The sequence below is a fragment of the Macaca fascicularis genome, chromosome 2 (assembly GCF_037993035.2).
Source record: "Macaca fascicularis isolate 582-1 chromosome 2, T2T-MFA8v1.1".
NCBI lineage: Eukaryota > Metazoa > Chordata > Mammalia > Primates > Cercopithecidae > Macaca > Macaca fascicularis.
In genome coordinates, this window is record NC_088376.1 from 161,071,204 (window position 1) to 161,083,675 (window position 12,472).

The window sequence follows — 12,472 nt, forward strand, 5'->3', positions numbered from 1 at the left end:
TCATGTAGCTACTTCTTGGTGTGCCTGTGCTTGCATTTCTGTTGAGCAATATATGGCAGTAGAATTACAGGGTCAAAAGGTATGTATGTTTAGCTTTAGAAGATATTACCAAAGAATTTTTCGAAGTGGTCATACTCATTTACATTTCCACCAGTGGCAAATGAGAGTTCTTACGTATCCTTTTCCTTACCAACACTTGGTATAATCTTTTAAAAAATGATTATTTGTGGCTGGGCGTGGTGGCTCCCGCCTGTAATCCCAGCAGTTTGGGAGGCCGAGGCGGGCAGATCACTTGAGGTCGGGAGTTCAAGGCTAGTCTGACCAACATGGAGAAACCCCGTCTCTACTAAAAATACAAAAAAATCAGCCTAGTGTAGTGGTGCATGCCTGTAATCACAGCTACTCGGGGGGCTGAGGCGGGAGAATCACTTGAACCCAGGAGATGGAGGTTGTGGTGAGCCAAGATTGTGCCATTGCAATCCAGCCTGGGCAACACGAGTGAAACTCCATCTCAGAAAAAAAAAAAAAAAGATTATTTATTACTCTGGCTGGTGTAAAGTGGTATCTCATTGCAGTTTTAATTTGTGTTTCCCTGATGACTAGTGAAGCTAAATACCTTTTTAAATGTTTATTGACTATTTGGATAGTCTCTTCAATGAAAAGCCTGTCTTTCCTTCTCTCCTTCCTTTAAAAAAATTGGGTTATTTCTCTTTTAAAAAACTAATATGTAAGTGTTCCTTTTATATTTTAGGTGTAGGTTATTTGTCAAATATAGATTTTTAATTGTAAATTGCCAATTTATAATTATGTAAATTTACGGGGTACAAAGTGATTTTATAATTTGCTAACACAATGTGTATAATTAAGTCAAGCTAGTTAACATATTCATCATCTCAGATACTTAACATTTTTTGTGGTGAAAACATTTAAAATTTACTCTTTAATTATTAAGACTATAGATACTGCAAATATCATTTCCATTTCTGTGATTTGCCTTTTTTCTCTCTTAATAGTGCCTTTTTATGAATAGAAGTTCTTAGTGTAGTCCAATTTATTAATCTTTTTCTTGATGGTTAGTGTGTTTTGGTCCTGCTTCAGAAAACTTTGCCTACATCAAGTCACGAATATATTCTCCAATGTTATCTTTTAAAAGCCTTATTATTTTGCCTTTTACGTTAAGATCTAAAACCCACCTGGAATTGATTTTTGTATGGGTGAAATTTCATTTATTTTGCAGTGAATATCCAATTGACTCGGCACCATTTATTGAAAATATCCACCTTCCTCTAGTGCTCTGTGTCATCGTTGTCATAAATAAAGTATCAGTATACGTGTGGGTCTGTTTCTTTACTCTTTATTGTATCGCATCAGCCTGTCTGTCTGTTCTTTTGCTAAAATATCAGACTGTCTTATTTATTGTGGCTTTATAATGAGTCTTGAAATCTGGTACAATAAGTTCTTTAACTTTATTTTTCTTTAAGTTCACCTTGCCTCTCTGTGAGCATTTACTTTCATATACATTTTTAGAATCATCTGATCAACACACACACACACACACACACACACACACCCCTTAATTTTGAGGGAATTACATTGAATCTATAGGTCGATTTTGGAAAAGATGGACATCCTGATAATATTTAGAGTTCCAATCTGCAAACACAGTATAGCCTTCTATTTATTTAAGTATTCTTTAATTTCTCTTACTAATGCTTCCTACAGTTTTCTGTGTAGAAGTCTTGCACATATTTTGCTGGATTTATTCTTAGATGTTTGATGCTTTTTGATGCAATTTGCTTTGGCATCTTTAAAAAATTTTATTCTCAATTGACTGTTGCTGGTAGTTTGCTGTATTTTTCTTCTTAGTGTATATCACCTCAACATTTGACATATTACATATTTATGTATTGTTATTTATCTCTCTTGCATTAATGTAAACTCGATGAGAGGAGAATTTTTGTCCATTTTGGTCACTGCTTTATCTCCAGTGCCAGAAAATATTTCTGGCAAATACTAGACACCAAAAATATTTATTGAATTGAATTGACTTACATTGGGTTGAAATCGGCTGCTTGCAACTCTCACTCTTTCTTTCTCTGGAACAATAAGAGTAAGTCTTCTTTTTTTTTTTCCTTCAACTTTTATTTTAAGTTCAGAGGTACATGTGAAGGATGTGCACGTTTGTTACATAGGTAAACGTGTGCCATGGTGGTTCACTGCACAGATCATCCTATCACCTAGGTATAAAGCCCAGCATCCATTAGCTGTTCTTCTCGATGCTCCCCCTCCTCCCACCCAACCCTGTTGTTCCCGCCGCCGCATGTGTCCATGTGCTTTCATCATTCAGCTCCCACTTACAAGTGAGAACATTCGGTGTTTGGGTTTCTGTTCCTGCATTAGTTTGCTGAGGATACTGGCTTCCAACTCCATCCAGGTTCCTGCGAAGGAGATGATCCTTTTTATGGCTGCATAACATTCCATGGTGTATATGTGCCATATTTTCTCTATCCAGTCTATCGTTGATGGGCATTTAGGTTGATGACTTGTCTTTGCTATTGTAAATAATGCTGCAGTGAACATACATGTGCATGTATCTTTATGACAGAATAATTTATATTTCTTTGGGTATATACCCAGTAATTGGATTGCTGGGCGGTCAAATGGTATTTCTGCCTATCGATCTTTGAGGAATCGCCACATGGTCTTCCGCAGTGGTTGAACGAATGGGTACACTCCCACCAGCAGTGTAAAAGTGTTCCTTTTCCTCTGCAACCTCTCCAGCATCTGTTGTCTTTTGACTTTTAACAAGCGCCATTCTTGCTGGTGTGAGATGGTATCTCGTCGTGGTTTTGATTTGCATTTCTCTAATGATCAGTGATGCTGAGCTTTTTTTACATGTATTTTTTTGGCAGCATGTATGTCTTCTTTTGTGAAGTGTCTGTTCACATCCTTTGCCCACTTTTTAATGTTTTTTTCCCTGTAAATTTGTTTAAGTTCCTTGTAGATTCTGTATATCAGACCTTTGTCAGATGGATAGATTGCAAAAGTTTTCTCCCATTTTGTAGGTTGTCTGTTCACTCTGATGATAATTTCTTTCGCTGTGCAGAAGCTTTTTAGTTTAATTAGATCTCATTTGTCAATTTTTGCTTTGTCACAATTTCTTTTGGTGTTTTCGTCATGAAATCTTTGCCTGTGCCTATGTCCTGAATGGTACTGCCTAGATTTTCTTCTAGGGTTTTGATACTTTGGGGTTTTACATTTAAGTCTTTAATACATCTTGAGTTAATTTTTGTATAAGCCATAAGGAAGGGGCCCAGTTTCAATTTTCTGCATTTGTCTAGCCAGTTCTCCCAGCACCATTTATTAAATAGGGAATCCTTTCCCCATTGTTTTTGTCAGATTTGTCAAAGTTCAGATGGTTGTAGGTATGTGGTCTTATTTCTGAGTTCTCTATTCTGTTCCATTGGTCTATGTGTCTGTTTTGTACCAGTATCATACAGTGTGGTTACTGTAACCTTGTAATATAGTTTGAAGTGGCACACAACTGCTCATCAGCAATCTCCCAGCAGTGTTTACTTCTCAAAACCAAACACTTCAGTTCTTTCAGTAGTCCTTTCCTCATATGGCAAGAATCTCTCTTTCGTCACATTGTCTGCTTCCCTTAGTATGACTCTGCTTTGCCGATGTTTCTTTTTCAATTTGAACTCCCAGAAGTGATTTGACTAGTGCATGTGGTAAAGTTAGAATACCCCTTGCCTAAGCTGGCCCATTTTTATTTACTGTCATAATATTAATGCACAGGAAGATTGTGAATGAAGAAAATTCCCCTGATTTTTTTTTAACACAAGTGTCTCAAAGTCAGGCTCTCTTCATCGTGTATTTTAAAAATAAAATTTAATTATTTTAACATAAATGTAGAATTTTCACCAGAGGTAGTTATACTCTGAAGCTAATAAAGGGCTAAATAAATCTTAAGCTTTGGGGTCTTTCATTTGTATGGCCTCTGTGAATGCTGAGAGATTATGGGACTTGTAGAGTGTTCTAGGTGGGGAATAAAAACTAGATTATAATCAAGAAATATTTTAAAGTAAGCTTCTCTGAATAATGGGACATAACTCCAAGACTGGTGATTTCTTTCCCATGCTAATAAATATTCACTTTTGTACTTGATTTTTGTTTTGTTATTCATAATGTTGTATTTTTTTGTTGTTGTTAAAGAGGGGATTTCAAATTCTATAGACTTCAGGCCCTATACAATTTGAATCAGTTCCTGCTAAATTTTGTGGGATTTTTGTTTGTTTTAGAGATAGGGTCTTGCTAAGTTGTCCTGGCTGGAGTGCAGTGTCTTTTCCTAGGTGTGATTGTTGTGCAAACTCCTTGGCTCCAGCGGTCATCCTGCCTCAACCTCCGCAGTAGCTGCAACTATAGGCAGGCATCACTGTACCCAGCTTGAATCTGCTGGTATCTTAGCTGGATATCCTGGCATTCCAGTTCACTGAAATCATTTTGAGTCCTGACCACTGTGATTCACTTTATTGAGCATGTGCTTGCTTCATGTCTTTATATCACATTTTGGCAATTATCACAGTATTTCAAACTTTTTCATTATTATTATATCTGTTACACTAATCTGTGATCAGTGGTCTTTGATGTTATGATTGTAAATTTTGGGAAGTACCATAAATCTTGCCCATATAAGATGGCAAACTTAACTGATAAATGTTTTGTGTGTTCTGACTGCTCCTCCAACCGGTTCTTTCCCTGTCTCTCTACCTGTCCTTCTTATTCCCTGAGAAACAAAAATTTTGAAATTAAACCAAATAATAAATCTGCTATGGCCTCCAAGTGCTCAAATGAAGGGAAAAGCCACACATCTCTCAATTGAAATCAAAAGCTAGAAATGATGAAGCTTAGTGAAGGAGGCATGTCAAAAGCCAAGACAATCTGGAAGCTAGGGCTCTTGCACCCATTAGCTAAACTGGGAATGCAAAGGAAAAGTTCTTGAAGGAAATTAAAAGTGCTACTCCGGTAAACACATGAATGATAAGAAAGTGAAACAGTCTTATTGCTGATATGGAGAAAGTTTTACTAGTCTGGATAAATCAAACCAACCACAACATTACCTCAAGCCAAAACCTAATCCAGAGCAAGGCCCTAACTCTCTTTAATTCTATGAAGGCTGAGAAAGGTAAGTAAGCTGCAGGAGAAAAATTTGAAGCTCGGAGCTTGGTTCATGAGTTTTAAGTAAAGAAGCCATCTTCATAATAGAAAAGTGCAACCAGGAAGTGGTGATATAGAAGCTGCAACAAATTATCCAGCTAAGATAATTGATAAGGTGGCCACACTAAATAGATTTTCAGTGCAGATGAAATAGTCATATGTTGGAAGAATATTTCATCTGGGACTCTCATAACTAGATAGAAGTCAGTGTCTAGCTTCAAAGCTGTGAAGGACAAGACTGACTCTCTTTTTAGGGGCTAATGCAACTGGTAACTTTAAGTGGAAACTCAAGCTCATTTACCATTCAAAAATCCTAGGGCCCTTAAGAATTATGTTATATCTATGCTACCTGTGCCCTATAAATGGAACAAGAAAGCCTGGATGACAGTACATTTTTTCACAGCATGGATCACTAAATATTTTAAGTCCACTGTTGAGATTTACTGCTCAGAAAAAAGGATTCCTTTCAAAATATTACTGCTCATTGACAATGCACCTAGTCACCCAAGAGCTCTGATGGAGATGTTCAAGGACATGAATATTGTTTTCATGCCCACTAACACAACATCCATTCTGCATTTCAAGGATCAAAAGTAATTTTAACTTCCAAGTCTTATTATTTAAAAAACGCATTTTGTAAGGCTATAACTGCTATTGATAGTGGTTTCTCTGACGGATGTGGGCAAAGTAAATTGAAAACTTTCTGGAAAAGATTCACCATTCTAGGTGTCATGGGAGGAGGTCAAAATACCAATAATAATAGTTTGGTAGAAGTTGATCCAACCCTCATAGATGACTTTGAGGCCTTCAAGACCTCAATAGAGGGAGTATCTGCAGATGTGGTAGATATAACAAGAAAGCTAGAATTAGAAGTGGAGCCTGAACATGTGACGGAATTGCTGAAATCTCATAATAAAACTTGAACAGATGAGATGTTGCTTTTTATGGATGAGCAAAGAAAGTGGTTTCTTGAGATGAAATCTACTTCTAGCAAAGATACTGTGAAGATTGTTGAAATGACAGCAAATGACTTAGAATATTATATGAATTTAGTTGAAAAAACAGCAGCTGGGTTTGAGAGTATTGATTCCAGTTCTGACGTAAGTTCTACTGTGGGTAAAATGCTATCAAATAGCATCACATGTTACAGAGAAGTCTTTTGTGAAAGATCCAATCTATATGATAAACTTCATTGCTGTCTTACTTTAAGAAATTGTCACAACCACTTCAACCTTCAGCAACAACCTCATTGATCAGTCAGCAACCATTAACAGCAGGCAAGACTCTCCACCAGCAAAAAGAGAACGACTCACTGAAGGCTCAGGTGATCATCAGATTTTTTTAGCAATAAAGTATTTTAAAATTAAGGTATGTGTATGTTTTAGGTGTAATATATTGCACACAAAATATATTACTGTTTAATGCAAACATAACTTTTTTATGTGTTGGGAAACAAAAAAATTCATGTGACTCACTTTACGGAGATTCACTTTATTGGGGTGGTCTGGAACTAAACCTGCACTATCTCCAAAGTATACCTACATTTAGTCTGAGATAGTAAAAACTAGCTATTAAAACATCATAATTCTTGCAAATGTATTAATAGCTTAGGGACTGTAATACATCATAAGTTAGGTCTGTGAAATGCAGGCATGTACCACTCAAAAGCATTCAACTCTAATATTGAATTTTATTTTCTTCTGTTTCCTTTTCTATAGCAGTTTTCCTCCCTTGAGGCATGAAAGGTCCAAGGTCTGGTTTGAATGGAGGAAGAAAAACTGGGAAAGAAGACATTACCAAGAGCAAAAAGCACATAGATAATATACCAAAAATTATCTTGAAACATAGAAAATTTATTGGAAGAACAAAGATAATTATCAGATTAACATTCATAAAAGGGGAATTAAGACATCTTTTTAAAGAAATTAAAAGACTGGGTAGATAAAAAATGAATAAGACAGAGTACACAAACAACACAATTAAGACTGATTAAACATACACACATATGTACAACACTGTATTCAACATAGAATAGTTCTGTCAGGCCTCTGAGCCCAAGCTAAGCCATTGTATCCCCTGTGACCTGCACATATACATCCAGATGACCTGAAGCAACTGAAGAATCACAAAAGAAGTGAAAATGGCGTTTTCTGTCTTAACTGATGACATTACTTTGTGAAATTCCTTCTCCTGGCTCAGAAACTCCCCCGCTGAACACCTTGTGACCCCCGCTCCTGCCTGCAAGAGAACAACCCCTTTGACTGTAATTTTCCATTACCTACCCAAATCCTATAAAACTGCGCCACCTCATCTCCCTTCGCTGACTTTCTTTTTGGACTCAGCCTACCTGCACCCAGGTGATTAAAAAGCTTTATTGCCACACAAAGCCTGTTTGGTGGTCTCTTCACACGGATGTGCATGGCAAGTTCTTTTTTGATCACCTCTAGAATGTATTTTTTAAATTGTCCATGTATTAGACTACATAGAAAACAACATTCTCCAAAGTAGACCTCATAAAAGCCACATTTTAAAAATTATTTAATTATTCTAATTATAATAACTAATTATAAGTGTGTGCACACCACAATTTAAAATCTCTACACTTGAATGTTAACAAAAAGTATTCTAAATCCTATGTTAAAGAAGAAGAAATCAAATTGACATTATAAATGATCTAGCAATAAGCACGTATAAAAACCTGTTGAATTTAAAGTATTATTCAAATAAAAATTTGTAGTCTTAAATTTACTCCTTGGAAAAAAATAAGTACCACATAAAGTAAATATTTAAGTCAAAAAAGGAACAATACATGAGCCTAAAAACATAGAAGACAGAAATCAATAGAAGTTAAAGACTGAAATTAATAAAATAAAAACACACACAAAATCCAGTGCTTCAATAAACAACTAGTATTCTTCCAAGAAAACAATAAAATGGAAAAATTTTGCCAAGTCAAAAAACACAAAAAGAGATGTCACAAATGTCATTAGAAACAAAAAAGTACACATAATAATAGAAGAAACAAAATTCATTTTGTTAATATATTTGGCAATGTAAAGTGGAAAAATCAGTAGAAAAATATAAATAATCAAAATTTAACCAAGAACTTGACTTCTGGGGAGGAGGAGCAAAATGGCAAAATGGAAGCCCCCACTGATCATCCTCCCTGCAAGAACACTCAATTTAACTGTTGCAGGCTGAAGGAGTGAGGTTCGTGATCAACTCAGTATAGCACTGGAGGCTATATGAGTAAACAGCAAACTGTTCTCATGAAAGCAGGATGTTGGAAAACTGACAAACTGCGTCTGCCACCTGGAAGAAATGCTGAGGGCAGTCATGACCCAGGCACAAGTGTTTCTTGAGATTAGGCACATCTGAAGCCTGTTAGCAATACTGTGAACCTGTGATCAATTAAGCACCTGATCAATCATTATCTCCTCTTTCTATCCAGTAAATATGAAGGGCTGTAGAAGTTCTGGGCTGCTGCTGCCTTTGCTACTAGAAGCAGGGAGCCCTCTTCTTCTTCCCTGGTTATGCTTCCTTTACAATAGCTACTTGTGTCTTAAGTTTTCATTTCTGTTTGTCCCCCTCCTTCATTCAGTCTCGTAATGATGATCTCAAGTAGTAACAGTAGTAACTGTCATAATGATGGTCCCAAGTAGTAACTGTGGCAGTCAGACACAAGTGGCACCTGAACAGGGACTATCAGGGACAAACAGAGACCTGAAGGGACCTGAGGAGGCCTGCAGGGACAAAGAGATAAGTAAGGATAAATAGAAATAAATAGAGGCAAATAGAGATAGGTAGGGAAGGACAGGGACTTGCAGGAACTAACAGGGACCATAGGGACAGATAGGGATAGATAAATATGTACAAAGAATGGGAAGTTTTTGAATCAGGGTAACATGGGGAAGGATTTGGTTATTTTCTCTTTTTTATTTGGAGTTGGAGTTTGGTACATACCATCTTTTTGTTATTATTTCAGGGTTTGAGAGAGGTTTTTTTTTTTTTCCCCCACCTACAGCACCTATCAAAAGCGGTGAACAGGAGACGGAGGATGAAAATTGGCTTGTACCGTCTTCTTTTGTGGCTGCAGAAATGCTAAATGTTATAAGTGTAGAAAAACAGGATACATGGAATTGGTTTTGGGTAAAAGTCATCTTAACTTACAGGGCATTACTGTAGTCACAGGAGTTGTTGACTCAGATTATGAAGGAGAAATTTAAGTGGTGGTAATGTCACAAGATCTTTGGGTTTTTGAACCAGGGAGAATATATTGCTCAACTGTTCCTTATTCCCTGTAAATTGCACCCTTCTCCACCAAAGGAGAAATGAGGAAATCAGGGATTTGGAAGTGCAACTACATGGGAAATTTATCTTTCACAACCCATAGCATCTAATAGAACCACCTATACAGTGCAAATTGAAGGCTAAAGGATTGCTTTTTTGCTATACTGTTGCACATTTTGCAATTGCCTTTCTCAATTCAAAAACAGAGAGATGTTGCAGGCCAAAAGAGTAAGGGTTGTGATCATCTCAGTATGCCACTGGAGGCTATACGAGTAAACAGCAAACTGTTCTCATGAACACAGGATGTTGGAAAACTGACAAACTGTCTGTCACCCAGAAGGAATGCTGAGGGCAGTCACAACCCAGGCACAAGTATTTCTTGTGATTAGGCACATCTGAAGCCTGTTAGCAATAATGTGAACCTCAGTTAAGCAGCTGATCAATCATTATCTCCTCCTCCCTACTCTTTGTACCCAATAAATACAAAGGGCTGTAGAGGCTCAGGTGGTTGCCTTTGCTCACTAGAAGCAGGGAGTCCACTTCTCTCTTCTTCCACATGTTACCTTTCCTTTAAAATAGTTACTTTTGTCTTAAGTTTTCATTTCTGCATACCTCCCCCTTCGTTCAGTCTTGGAATGATGGTCTCACGTAGTAACAGTAGTAGCTCTTGTAATGACAATCTTAAGTAGTAACAGTAGTAGCTGTCATAGTGATGGTTCCAAGTAGTAACCATGGCAGTCAGCCACATTCAACATCTACCTACACTAAAAACCACCGTCATAAGAACTAAAAATCATGTGAACAATCACAGTACCCGTTTTTAACTTCATATCACTGAAAGAGGCACTGAGGAGAGTAGGATAGACAGTCTTGAATTGTGATGTCACCCTTGTGCTATCCTCACAGTGGCTGTGTGCCATGAAGACACTGTGCACTTGGAGGAGGGAAAGTGCAGCAATCATGGGGCTTTGCATTGGAACTCAGTACCACCCTGCCACAGTGGAAAGCAACACAGGGCAGAACTCAGCTGATGTCTATGGAGGGAGCATTTAAACCAGTCCTAGCCAGATGGGAGCCACTCATCCAAGTGGTTGGAACTTGAGTTCCAGCAAGCCTCACCACTCTGGGCTAAAGTGCTCTGGGGTTCTAAATAAACTTGAAAGGCAGTTCAGGCCACAGGGACTGCAACTCCTAGGCAAGTCTTAATGCTGTGTTAGGCTCAGAGCCAGTGGACTTTGGGGACACAGGACCTAGTCAAACACCAGTCAGGGTGGCTAAGGAAGTGCTTGTGCTACCCCTCCCCAAACCCCAGGTAGTGCAGCTCACAGCACTGAAAGACTCCTTCCTTCCACATGAGGAGAGTGAGGGGTAAATAAAACTTTGTTTTGCATCTTGGTTACCAGCTCAGCCACAGTAGGCCAGGGCACTGGGCAGAGTTGTAAGTCTCCTATTCTTGGCCCTAACACCTGGACAACACTTCTGGACACACTCTTGGCCAAAGAGATCCTGCTGCCATGAAGAAAAGGACCTAGTCTTGCCAAGATTCATCATGTACTGACTAAAGAGCCCTTATGCCCTGAATAATCAGGGACAGTAGCCAGGTAGCACATGCCATGGTGCTTGGGTGAGTCGCTGAGATGTGCTGGCTTCAAGTATGACCTACTACATTCCAACATGGCTATGAGGAGAGACTCCTTCCGCTTGAGAAAAGCAGGGGTAAGAGTAAAGGGATTACTTTGCCTGTAATCCCAGCACTTTGGGAGGCCAAGGTGGGTGGATCACCTGAGGTCAGGCGTTTGAGACCAGCCTGGCCAACATGGTGAAACCCCATCTCCACTAAAAATATGGAAATTAGCCAGACGTGGTGGTAGGTGCTTGTAGTCTTAGCTACTTGGGAGGCTGAGGCAGGAGAATTGCTGGAACCCGGGAGGCAGAGGTTGCAGTGAACTGAGATCATGCCATTGTGCTCCAGCCAAGTGGACAAAAGCAAGACTCCTATAAAAATTAAAAAAAAAAAAAAGAATAAAGGGGACTTTGTCTTGTGCTTCAGGTACCAGCTCAGCCACAGTGGGGTGGAGAACCAAGCAGGCTCTTGGGGGTCCCCAATTCCAGGCCTTGCCTCTTGGATGCCATTTCCGAGCCTGCCCTGGCAATCTACAAAAATAACACTTCACCTACATAGATACACATAGACTGAAAGTGAATCTACCCCAGGAGGAGACCAGTGCCTTGAAGGGTGAGTCCCAGACCATTCACCACAAGCTGACTAAGGAGCCTTGGGCTTTAAGTGAACATTGGCAGTGGCCTGGCAGAAGTCCCACTGGACCAGTGGAGGTGGTGGTAGCCACTGGGAGAGACTCCTCTGACTGTGGTAAGATGAGGGTGCAAGGGGAAGGACCTTGTCTTGTGGTTTGAGGGACAGCTTAGATGCAGTAGAATAGAACACCAGATGGATTTCTAAAGTTTTTGATTCAAATCCTGGGCTCCCAACTGCATTTCTAGATCTGCTCAGGGCCTGGGGGAATTCGCTGCTCTTAAGGGAAGAACACAAGCCTCGTTGGCTTCTTCACCTGCTGATTGTAGAGCCCTAGGGCATTGAGTAAACATAGACAGTAACCAGGTACTGGTTACATCAGGCCTTGGGCAAGACAAAGTGCTGTGCTGGCTTCAGGTCTGACCCAGCACAGTCCCAATGGTGGTGGGCACAAGGGTGCTTGTGTCATCCCTTCCTGAGCTCCAGGCAGCTCAGCCAAGAGAAAGACTGCATCTGTTTGGGAGGAAGTAAGAGACAAGAACAGGGTCTCTGCCAGGTAATTCAGATAATAATTCTGGATCTTAAGACCACCAAGACTGTACCTCTACAGGTCTCCAAGAGCACTACTGAGTTCTGGGTGCTCCCTAATGCGGATATGGCTGTAGTGACACAAAAACATAGATCACAACACCCAGGTCCCTGCAAATA